The sequence below is a fragment of the Astatotilapia calliptera genome, chromosome 20, assembly GCF_964374335.1.
Source record: "Astatotilapia calliptera chromosome 20, fAstCal68.1, whole genome shotgun sequence".
In the NCBI taxonomy this organism is placed as follows: domain Eukaryota; kingdom Metazoa; phylum Chordata; class Actinopteri; order Cichliformes; family Cichlidae; genus Astatotilapia; species Astatotilapia calliptera.
The window spans coordinates 26,086,829-26,097,590 of NC_137441.1; the positions used below are offsets into that span (position 1 = coordinate 26,086,829).

General features: G+C 40.1%; 1 long non-coding RNA gene across 10 annotated transcripts; it reads left to right on the forward strand.

Moving 5' to 3' along the window:
- The first annotated feature begins 432 nt into the window (after positions 1 to 432).
- Positions 433 to 7,791, forward strand: LOC145423064 (uncharacterized). Of its 10 annotated transcripts, none has more exons than XR_013904179.1 (7): positions 433 to 1,345; positions 2,697 to 2,776; positions 3,524 to 5,263; positions 6,100 to 6,225; positions 6,477 to 6,585; positions 6,691 to 6,812; positions 6,889 to 7,791. It is a non-coding gene; the product is annotated as an uncharacterized LOC145423064 (long non-coding RNA). The 10 variants fall into 10 exon arrangements; XR_013904183.1 differs by having other exon boundaries at positions 491 to 1,345; positions 4,508 to 5,263; positions 6,889 to 7,786; XR_013904180.1 differs by lacking the exon at positions 433 to 1,345 and having other exon boundaries at positions 2,303 to 2,776; positions 3,524 to 3,635; positions 4,508 to 5,263; positions 6,889 to 7,786.
- The last annotated feature ends 2,971 nt before the right edge of the window (positions 7,792 to 10,762 follow it).

The window sequence follows — 10,762 nt, forward strand, 5'->3', positions numbered from 1 at the left end:
GCGGTAATAAAAGCCGAGGGAGGTCAACGGTGATCACTGACTGTTTTAGGAGCTTTTTGAGATCAAATAGAAGAAAACTTTGCTTCAAACCATGCAGGGCAGCTGTCTAGAGGTGAGCTTTTGTGATTCTTATTCTGTCAGTGAACAACCTAAAAACAGAAAAAAAGAAAGAAAACTTACCTTAGAAATCTGTAGGGTTGTTTCCTCTGAGACATGTTGGAATCTGTAAACAGCTACTCCAAAAAGGATCCAGGTGTTTCAAAATACCTCTTTGGTGAACGTTTCAATTCTGCTAACATAAATGCTGCAATTAATTAACTAAAAGTCATTGCTCTTCACCCCTATTTATAGACTTTTGCGGATCAACGGATTAAAGCATCATAGGACCAAATTTGTTGTAAGATTCTAAATATATGTGACGTCATCATCCTGTAAGCCGAATAGGGCTTTGGACCTTGATGTCACAGGAGGCGGGCCACGCCCCCCGCCGCCATGACAGTAGGCCAGACAAAGGATACAGCTTCAGCTATGGTTCGTACTTGTTTTGTAGTTGGTTGCAACGTTAGAGCTCATGATCGTGAAGGCAAGAACCTGGATAATGGGCTATCTTTTCATCGTTTTCCATCCTGGCGGCAACATGTATCCGATATCACCAAACAAAGACGCCAGTCATGTGCAATCCCCAGCTTTTTGTTGATTTGCTCGTGGCATTTTCTCTCCAGTGAGTTCTAAATTAATTCATATCACTATCCGGTTGTTCAGTCTGACGTCACTAGCCGTGTCTGGGTCTAAACTCCGCTGCAGGTCCATATATCAAACGATCACTATGGCATTACTGAGAGTTGAAAAACTGTCTAAAGTCTTTCATCTTTAATAAAATGATCAGCGTTCTGCTCTACCAGGTGTAACAATTGAGTTTAACATCCAGGCATCCATGAAAACGGAATTTATGACATTTAACGGAGTTAGAAGTTAGCAGGGAGTTAGCTCGCTAGCTTCTATCTAAATACAATATAGCATGTCCTGACTGCGGGGTTTTGGAAACAAATTAAAACGTACAACTCTGCTATCACTTCCAGCATAAATGAAGACAGAAAACTAAACAGCAGTGACGTTTGTAGGGTGACTGAAGTTGGGCTAGCTGGTATATAATGATGTGCTACGTGACCGCTAGCGACACAGCTATGTTAGCATAATATAAACAAGCTAACTTTTTTTCCACTCGATAAAAGTTAATGTGAGCGTTCTCGGTGGTCAGGAACAAATGTAATCGCATGGCAGGATGCTGTAAAAGGACCAAACTTCAGCCAGGAGAACAACTGAGATAATCCATCCACAATACGAGGTTAGTCATTCATATACTGCTGCATGGGCTGGGTTGTAGTTACATCCTAAGGTTTTAAAAACTGAGCTTAAATAAATGATTAGCGGTAATAAAAGCCGAGGGAGGTCAACGGTGATCACTGACTGTTTTAGGAGCTTTTTGAGATCAAATAGAAGAAAACTTTGCTTCAAACCATGCAGGGCAGCTGTCTAGAGGTGAGCTTTTGTGATTCTTATTCTGTCAGTGAACAACCTAAAAACAGAAAAAAAGAAAGAAAACTTACCTTAGAAATCTGTAGGGTTGTTTCCTCTGAGACATGTTGGAATCTGTAAACAGCTACTCCAAAAAGGATCCAGGTGTTTCAAAATACCTCTTTGGTGAACGTTTCAATTCTGCTAACATAAATGCTGCAATTAATTAACTAAAAGTCATTGCTCTTCACCCCTATTTATAGACTTTTGCGGATCAACGGATTAAAGCATCATAGGACCAAATTTGTTGTAAGATTCTAAATATATGTGATGTCATCATCCTGTAAGCCGAATAGGGCTTTGGACCTTGATGTCACAGGAGGCGGGCCACGCCCCCCGCCGCCATGCGTATCGAGGCTTGCTTCATTTATGGGAGGAGCTGAAAATGATGACGTCCGAAGCCTCGCTGCCCGGCTGTACCACGTGACTGGTTCAGGAAGCGGTTCGAACTTTGCCGCAAATAATCATTTTCCATACTGCCAGCATAAATATACACAGTATGCTGCCATCACTACAATATAGATGTTTTACACACTCCTTTTGTTGTTGACATTTACAGGCTGTGTGCAAAATGCCACACTCTTCAAATTCATGCCAACTAATATTTTTACGTCCAGTAGGTGTCCTGCTAGAGCAAATGAAGCTTCAAGAAGCTTCGCGTTGAGGTGCTTCAGTGCTTCATGAGGCTTCATCTGCCCATCACTATCCCTCTGCTTCACTTATGGACGCACAGGCCCCTCGCGTCGGGGCCTGTGCGTGAAGGGTCCTCCGATTGAAGAGATTGCTGCGGAAGTGCCTGTTGTCGGTATATTTAGACATTTTCCAAATCACATTGTAGTGAGGTATACAGAACACAATAAATTATATAATGTAAACAACTACCTGAAAAACAGCAGATACAGCAGAGGAATTAATTATAGGCTATTACTTTTGTATCGTTTATTGCATTTATGGAGGGAGTGATGTATGCTGGGTAATGGCACAGCTAGCTACTGGGTGACTTTATTCACCCGCTTCGGCTGTTATCAGTTCATACAATGGGCGTTATTAGCACAAATCAGTCCCATAGATATGGGCCATTTCCTGCTAGATTGTTCAGAAGGTTGTTCTCATCCATCCAGATGGAGGATCACTAACAGGAGCGTGGGAAGACTCCAGAATCCACTCTGGCTGGAATCCGGTGGATATGCAGTGTGTACAGGTAAGACCATTTAAACAGACAGCATTTATAGAATGACTATTAAAAGTCAGCGAGTGTCAGTAATGTTAATGTGGTTATGTTAGTAATACACCGAGTGCTAATATAACAGCTTTAAGATGCATTTGTAGATATTATTACGTGTTTTACCGTCTTTATGGTGCTAGCTTAAAGTTACGGCGTAAACGTTAGCTTATATTGGAGGAAAGCTGTTACTGTTTAAACGATGTTAGCACAGAAATATTAGCTTCTGTCATGACTGATGAAGTTACTAGTTAATAAAGTTTCCAGTAATATAATAATAATATATAATAATAATCGCAGCCACAGATTGACAGCAAATATCTCGATTAGCTTCAGTGCATCTATAATAAATATGTGCAAGTTTCAGTGCTTCGTTTAAACTGTATGATACTTATACTGACCCAGGGTCAGTGTAAAATACAATCCTAGCTGTGTGAACAAAGCCTGGCTTCTTTAGTCCTGCATGACAAACCTCAGGATGCAGGTTATTATTACTGTTTCCTGCTGGCACACCTGTCACACCTGAGAGTCGGCTAGAAACTTACAGTGACGTGGACATCATGCAAAGACTGCCAGACTCTGTAATACTGCAAATGATCAGTGACTCAGGTTAACACTAAACTTTAAACGGCACCTCTGTGTCTCTGTGTGCTGAACATTTAGGATTGAGTCAGGCTGCATCAGCTGAAGCTGTTATTTGTATATATCAGTATTTTTTTTATTCAGGTGTGGGGAAAATACGTAACACTGCAGTGAAGCGATGCACCAGAGTAATCCCTGGCCAAAGGTATCGTACTCAAATCAGACTACTGATCCAGCCACATCAGCCTTTTGTGAGGTTTGTTTAAAGTAGACTTAAAGTGAACTACAGGTTCCTGAGAGGTGGACTGTGAGCACAGAAACACATGTTCATACATACAGCTGCAGCAAACTTACATTAATTTTAAATAGATTTGTTACTCTGGTGTCTGTCTTTGTGTTAGTCCTCTGACAGACTGGTGACCTGTCCAGGTGTGCTCTACCTATGACTACTGGGACAGGCTCTAGCCTCTGTAATAGAAATTTTCTGTTATTCTCATTTAAAGTATTTAAGTGCTTATGCATATGCTTAGTTGTAACACTGTTACTGTTCAGTGAAAGTTTCTAAAACTAGATGAACTTACTTCAGCGTCAGCAGTTTGAGAAAACAACTCCCTTTACGGGTGCTGATAAGGCCACAAAACAGCATAACCATTGATCCGTTGAAGTGTGGTAGGATCCGTTTGTAACTTCCTCCCTCTTCCTTGGAATGCATAAAGGAGTAGGAGCACCACTTCTGTGGCAGCGCTGACATGACTGAACTGTGATGTTTGATGTGTGTTGGCGCAGTAATAAATAGCTTGATCACAGCTCTTTCTGTGTTGCAGACTTTATTTAAAAAATTCCACGACACCTCCCACCCTCCCACTGCGAACCTGAATTGAATATTCAGAAGACATTTGTTTAAATAGTTCTACAAATCGGAGCTGTTGGTGTGTCCTTGGATTGTGTGGTAATAATATTAGAGCCTGCAATCTTTCTTACTGAATCTCTACTATGAGTCATGTTACCTGAGATTAATTCTGTTTACCTGTCAGCCTGGACGAATGTGCTGTGTGAAGGAAATTAAATTAAATCAGATCTGAACTGCTGCTACTTTTTGTTATTTTAATTCTCTTCTCTGTTTTCCAGAACAGTTCTCCACAGTCGCTGTCCACATGGGTCAGTGGGACCAAGAAGCACTCTGCTAATGTGTGGACTCTGACCAGCAACATCCAGCAGGACCCAGACAGCATTTTCTATCTCCCAGCTGGAGTTTTTGTTTGTCTGTGACTGGAGAGTCAGATTTTTGTTGAGCTTCACACTTGCAGACCTAAGTCAGTTTGCAGAGATCCCTCCCACTCTGGCTTTTATGTCCTAGATTTCTTATCTGAAACAGTAATATTTCAGTGACTGCTGCTTGTACCACAGGTTAATACACGCTACTGATCCCTGATAGGAGAATCATCAATTTTGGCAACAAAGAAGCCTGGTGGATGTTTGTTTACAGTCTGATGATGGGACATCATGCTCTGCATCGTCAAAGTTTGCCTCCTCATTATTATTCATACCCAGTAATGTGAAGTATGCTTATATCTACTATAACTGAACCAACCTGGTGCTCTTCATTTATGGAGGCTGTTGAGTCTGAATGTTGGATGTTGTGTATCTCGTGTTCTCTGGGCTTTGTTGTCCTCAGTCTTTTCGCAGGATCAGAAAACAAAACCAGGAGGCGCGTAAATGTTTCTTCAAATGTTTCTTCTGGATGATGATAAGACTGTGACACGGGATGCCACCTTTGGTCTTGTGATGAAGCAAAGCTCAGGAAGAAGTGGGATTAAATGGTACCCACATGTGTGCTGCTGAGAAGGATGTACAGGGGCACCTGCAGCCAAATCCAAGCCTCAGGTTAGTTGTAGTTGCAGAACGCTATAGGACTGAGACAGCTGAGGCATCAAATGTTTGATTAAACGGATGAAAAAGAGAAGTTTCTTCCCTATAATTATCACTTCTTAAAATCTGTAGCAACTTCAAGTCTGTCATCGTGCTGAGCATGCAAAGAATGTGACAATATATTTTTGTTCAATATTTAATTTCTTTTAGTTGCAATTGTTAAATGAAAAAATATATATATTCTTATAATTTAGCAAACTAATTTATCAAAAAAAATATACATATATCTGTATTAGTTTTAATAAATTAATTTGACACCTGTATTGAAAATACCATATTGTATTCATACAGAATCAGTTTGGTATCAGAATCAGAATCAGAATACTTTATTGATCCCTGGGGGAGATTATTTTTTGTTACAGTGCTCCATTTTAAACCAACATTAAGACAAGACAGACAATACGCTAACTAAGAATAGTACAATATATACATATATATACATACATACATACATACATAAGTCACTTATAAATAAATATTTGGAAAAGAAACATGTGTAGTTGTAGCAGCAAACAGTGTGTTAAGTGGATGCGTTGTACAGGGAGATGGCCACAGGCAGGAATGATTTCCTGTGTCGTTCAGTGGTGCTTTTCGGTAATCTCAGTCTCTCACTGAACGAGCTCCTGTGACTGACCAACATGTCATGGAGTGGGTGGGATCATTGTTTGTCTGCTCACTGATTGTTGAAACTAAGAGCTACTTTGATCTGTTTAGATCTAAAGTATCCAAAGTTGAGCTCTGATGTTTCTTCACCCCTGTGTGTGTGATATGTGATTCCTACATGCTGGCAGAGCAGCAGTTTGTGCTCACAGATGGTGACGGTGTGGAGAGACGGTGGTGTTTCCTCAGAAGAACCAGCAGAGTCACTTGCTGACTGATGCTCATCTGCACTGCACAGAGGAAATCAACTGACCGAGGTTTGTCCAGTGACGTGTTATGAATGTATATTTGTTTTATGCTTACAGTTATGTTTTTCTTGACAGAGGCTCTGCAGAGGTTAGACAAAGCAGAGAAAACATGTGCTTTACATTTTACTGTGATTTATTGAGATATTTGTTGCCTGATGTTCAGCAGGAATGGAGAAATAGAATCAAAGGGAGATGTTTTTGATGTTTTTGTAATGATGTAAGTAAATCTTCAATATTATTTATTTGCTTGGTTATATTAGGAGTGTTTCTGAGTGAGGGGGAGAAGAGTCATCATCCAGGTAAAGTGACGTAGATCAGTGGATACACTTGTCTCCCCTTTAAAGGAGACAATCCAAGTCATCCTTAAATGTTAGTGCTTTCAAATACACAAACATTTTTAAAGGACAAAAATGAACATCCAACTTTGACTGTAACACAAAATAAATCTTTCCATGTGTGTTTTCAAACTCTCAGATGGGCAGCATATCAGTCTTGGACTGTCTAACCTGCCGGAGCAGCACTGAATGACCACCACACATGAGCATGTTCCTGCAACATTCAGCATCTGATCCTTCATCTGTGTGCTTCTGCTTTTGGTAAGTAGAGTTACCCAACTCCAGTAACTCTACACACATGCCATCCATTTCTGACGGCCTGGTTACTTCCTGTCAGTTACTTTAGAAACCATGTGGTCACCTGACCTAACACTATTCAAGTGTCACATGTCAAACAGCTGGAGAGGAAACTACACCAGTGTACTGGGATGTTTCACCAACACGTGCCAGATGCTGTTCCTTCATGGTGACATCACAGAGACAGCCCCACCCACCTCAGGACCTCGCCATTTATCATGATGATTATAATGATGACAGCGAGCGGAACTAAGACTGTAAAAATCCACGACCAGAATTTTTCTTTCTAATTATTAATGAATACTGAGAGCCTCTTTCTGTGTTTTGTATGTTTTGGGGTTGTTTTTTTTACCTCATTTGTTACTAACAAAGTTCACCAAACTCACACAGTTTACATTCTGTATGTTTCCATCTTTACCAGCCACACTCTAATTGCATTTAAGAAAATAATCCTTAGAAATCGTCATTTTTCTCTTTTGTAATTGATGATAATTCAGTGAATATAAGATAAGATAAGATAACTCTTTATTGTCATTGCACAGTCATACATAGTACAGTAGTACAATGAAATTGGAAAAACTGTCCTACGTCGGCACTACATATAACACAACACGACACGATATGACACATCACAACGTAACAAACAACACAACACAGTAACACACTGCTTCCTTCTATTGCGTCACACATTGCTTTAAGTTTTTCAGTGTCCAGTTATTTTTTACTGCTGTTTAAATTCTCTGAATGTTTGACCCTGTAGACTGTTTGATGGACTGCTTGTCTTCCTGTTTGTAACCGCCGCCTGTTTTTTTTAATAAAGATTTGGATTTCTGACTTCAACACAGCCTCTGCGTGTCCTCCCTTTGAGTCCTCTTCCTCTGTGAACGTGTTGCATGTGTCACAGATTCATTTTATTAGCAGCTTTCCCACAGTGAGTTGCATCAGCATTCATTCACAGCAAATTTCAGAAGGATTCAGATTAATACAGTGATCTTATAGTCAGAATGATCCTGACAGAGTGCCACTGTAAACTATCTTTCATCAGGTAAATTTCAAAGTTCAGTATTTCAAAGCAGGAGTTATGAAGACTCATACTGGCATTAGGACTAATAATATGTACTTACAAAGTCAAAGTTTTTTAATTATGCTAGAATATTGGAAGACAATCAACTTTTAGTGTTTTCCGCATATTAATTATTCTGAAATAGAGACGTGACCCTAACTGTACAGAAGCACTAAACAACTGACAATCTTAACAGACATCATTGGCCTGAGCCGTCATGCACAGTGAGTCTGATCCTTTGCTGTGAGAGTCTGACAAGCATGTTTCTGGTCAGTTTGGAAGAAATAATATCACAATGTTGATCTTTTTTTCAATATTCCTTCTCTTTTACAACACAAACTGTGATCAAAGGTACTTATGTTCACAGCATGTAACTATACTGACAGTCCAGGGCATTGTGGTCTGTTGAGCTAGGGTTAGCAATTCAGACATATGTAATCAATATTAAACGTCTCTGACGTGGGCCACTGTCCACAGTGTTGGGAAATCCATACCAGGCTGGAACGAGTCAAGGTAGGTGAGCATCCACGAGAAGACACAGCAGATGCATCCTACTAATACTGACAGGACCAGGAGACTCCAGAAACCGAGCATCTTCTCTTCAGTGCCATCCTCGCCTGTCACCCTCTCTGCCCGCAGCTGAGTATGGAGTAAATACAAACACCTAGAGCTTTAAGACCTAATCTTATCAGCCTCTGTTTAGTCATCTGACCTGCAAAGCAGACTAACATTAACAAGGTTAAAAACTGGACCTGATAGTTGTACTATATGAAAAGTATAAGGATTATTGAGATGATGACACGTCATCCTGAGAGGATTTTTTCTCAAGAAGATTATGTCTACAATTTCAACCATATGTGTGCTTCTCCACATTCAGTCATTAAACTGTACTGTGGTAAATTAAGGAAGTAAGACGTCTGTGAAACTAATGATGAGTCAGATCTCTGTCTCAGATGAAATTAAAAGTTCAGACAACCATTTTCATGACACAAATTCTAATTCTAAGCCTCCTGTAATAGAGGAGTGGAGGACACTCTTTTGACTTTACTAAATCTGATTCTTAAACATGTAAAGAGTAAAGGGACTTTTGCAAAACTTCTTTTCATCGATTTTTCTTCGGCTTTTAATACAATACAACCCCATATTTTAATTAAAAGACTTTTAGAACAGTTTGAAATCAGGAAAAACCTGGTGGGCTGGGTTTTAGATTTTTTTAACTGACAGGTCACAAAGAGTGAGAATAAATGGGATTCTGTCTGACCCAGTGTTCTCCTCCACAAGTTCTCCTCAAGGGTGTGTCTTATCGCCCTTATTATTCATTCTCTATACAAACATGTGTCAGAGCAGATATGAAAACAGGGCCATCATTAAATATGCAGATGACTCTGTTATTGTCATCTTACTGAAAGAGGGTGAAACTAACCACGGTCCAGTCATTGATGACTTTGTTCAGTGGTGTGAGGAGTCTTATCTCCAGCTGAACATATCTAAAACAAAAGATATGGTTGTTGATTTTAGGAAACAACAAAATGGGCACGGAGTCACTTTAATTAAAGGTCAGAAAATAGAGCAAGTGCAGTCATATAAATATCTTGGGACCATAATCAATGAAAAACTGAACTTTGATCAAAATTGCAAATCAGTTTGTAAAAAGGGTCACCAGCACCTTTATTGCCTTAGGAAACGTGCTCATTTCCACATTGACCAAAAAATTTTAACTTTGTTTTATCGTTCTTTTATTGAGTCTGTTTTATCCTTTTGTTTGGTGGCATGGTTTGGTCAGACCTCTGTCACAGAGAAAAACTCTCTAAATCAGTTAGTGAGATGGTCCAGTCATCTGATAGGTGAGCCACAGTCTTGTTTAGCCTCCCTGTACTCCAAGCAGGTACAGAGGATGGCTTTATCATTCCTTAAAAATAGTTCCCATCCGCTAAGGGGTGAATTTCAGCTTCTTTCCTCAGGATGGAGGTTTCTATTTCCGAGATAGCTTTGTCCCCGTTGCTCTCACTGAATTAAATAAGAACTGTTTTTGATTCGAAATATTAAATTACTATATATGTGCTACAGGGAGGTTTATATCTTTATTAGGTATGTGTGTTTTTGAAGGGATGCTAAATGCTATCATTTTTTCTGTAAAGCAGATTTACCTTGCCTGTGGGTATAAATAAAGTTACCTTGACCTTGACCTCCTGTAATGATCCTCCTGACACAACAAACAGCGCTCACCTCATCTGCAGGTTATACATATTGCAAAGTCATGCAGCAGGGTGCACTGAACTGGATCAGATCTGGCATATTGACACCCCTGAACTAGCTGATAAGTCATTTCATACAAAACCATATATGTGAGTCTCATGGAGGCACTGCATTACTCATTCTTTCATCTCTGAGTAGAAGGAGCACATTTTAGTTTTGACCATTTTCAGCTGCCCAGGCAGTATGTGGGAAACATTATTATACACTATATTACCAGAAGTATTTCCCCTTTTGCCTTCACACACATATAACTGAGATCCCAGTCTTATTCCATAGGGTTTGATATGGTGTCGGCCAACCCTTTGCAGCTACAACAGCTTCAACTCTCATTGGAAGGCTTTCCATAAGGTTTAGGAGTGTGCTTATGGGAATTTTTGACAATTCCTCCAGAAGGACATTTGTGAGGTCAGGCACTGATGATGGATGAGAAGGCCGGCCTTGAAGTGTATGCTCTAATTCAGCGGTCCCCAACCCCCGGGCCTCGGACTGGTACCAGTCCGTGAGTTGTTTGGTACCGGGCCGCGAGAGTTGAGGCTCAGGTGTGAAATGTATGGTTTTCAGGGTTTTTATCGGTTTTCAGCGTTATTTTGTTATC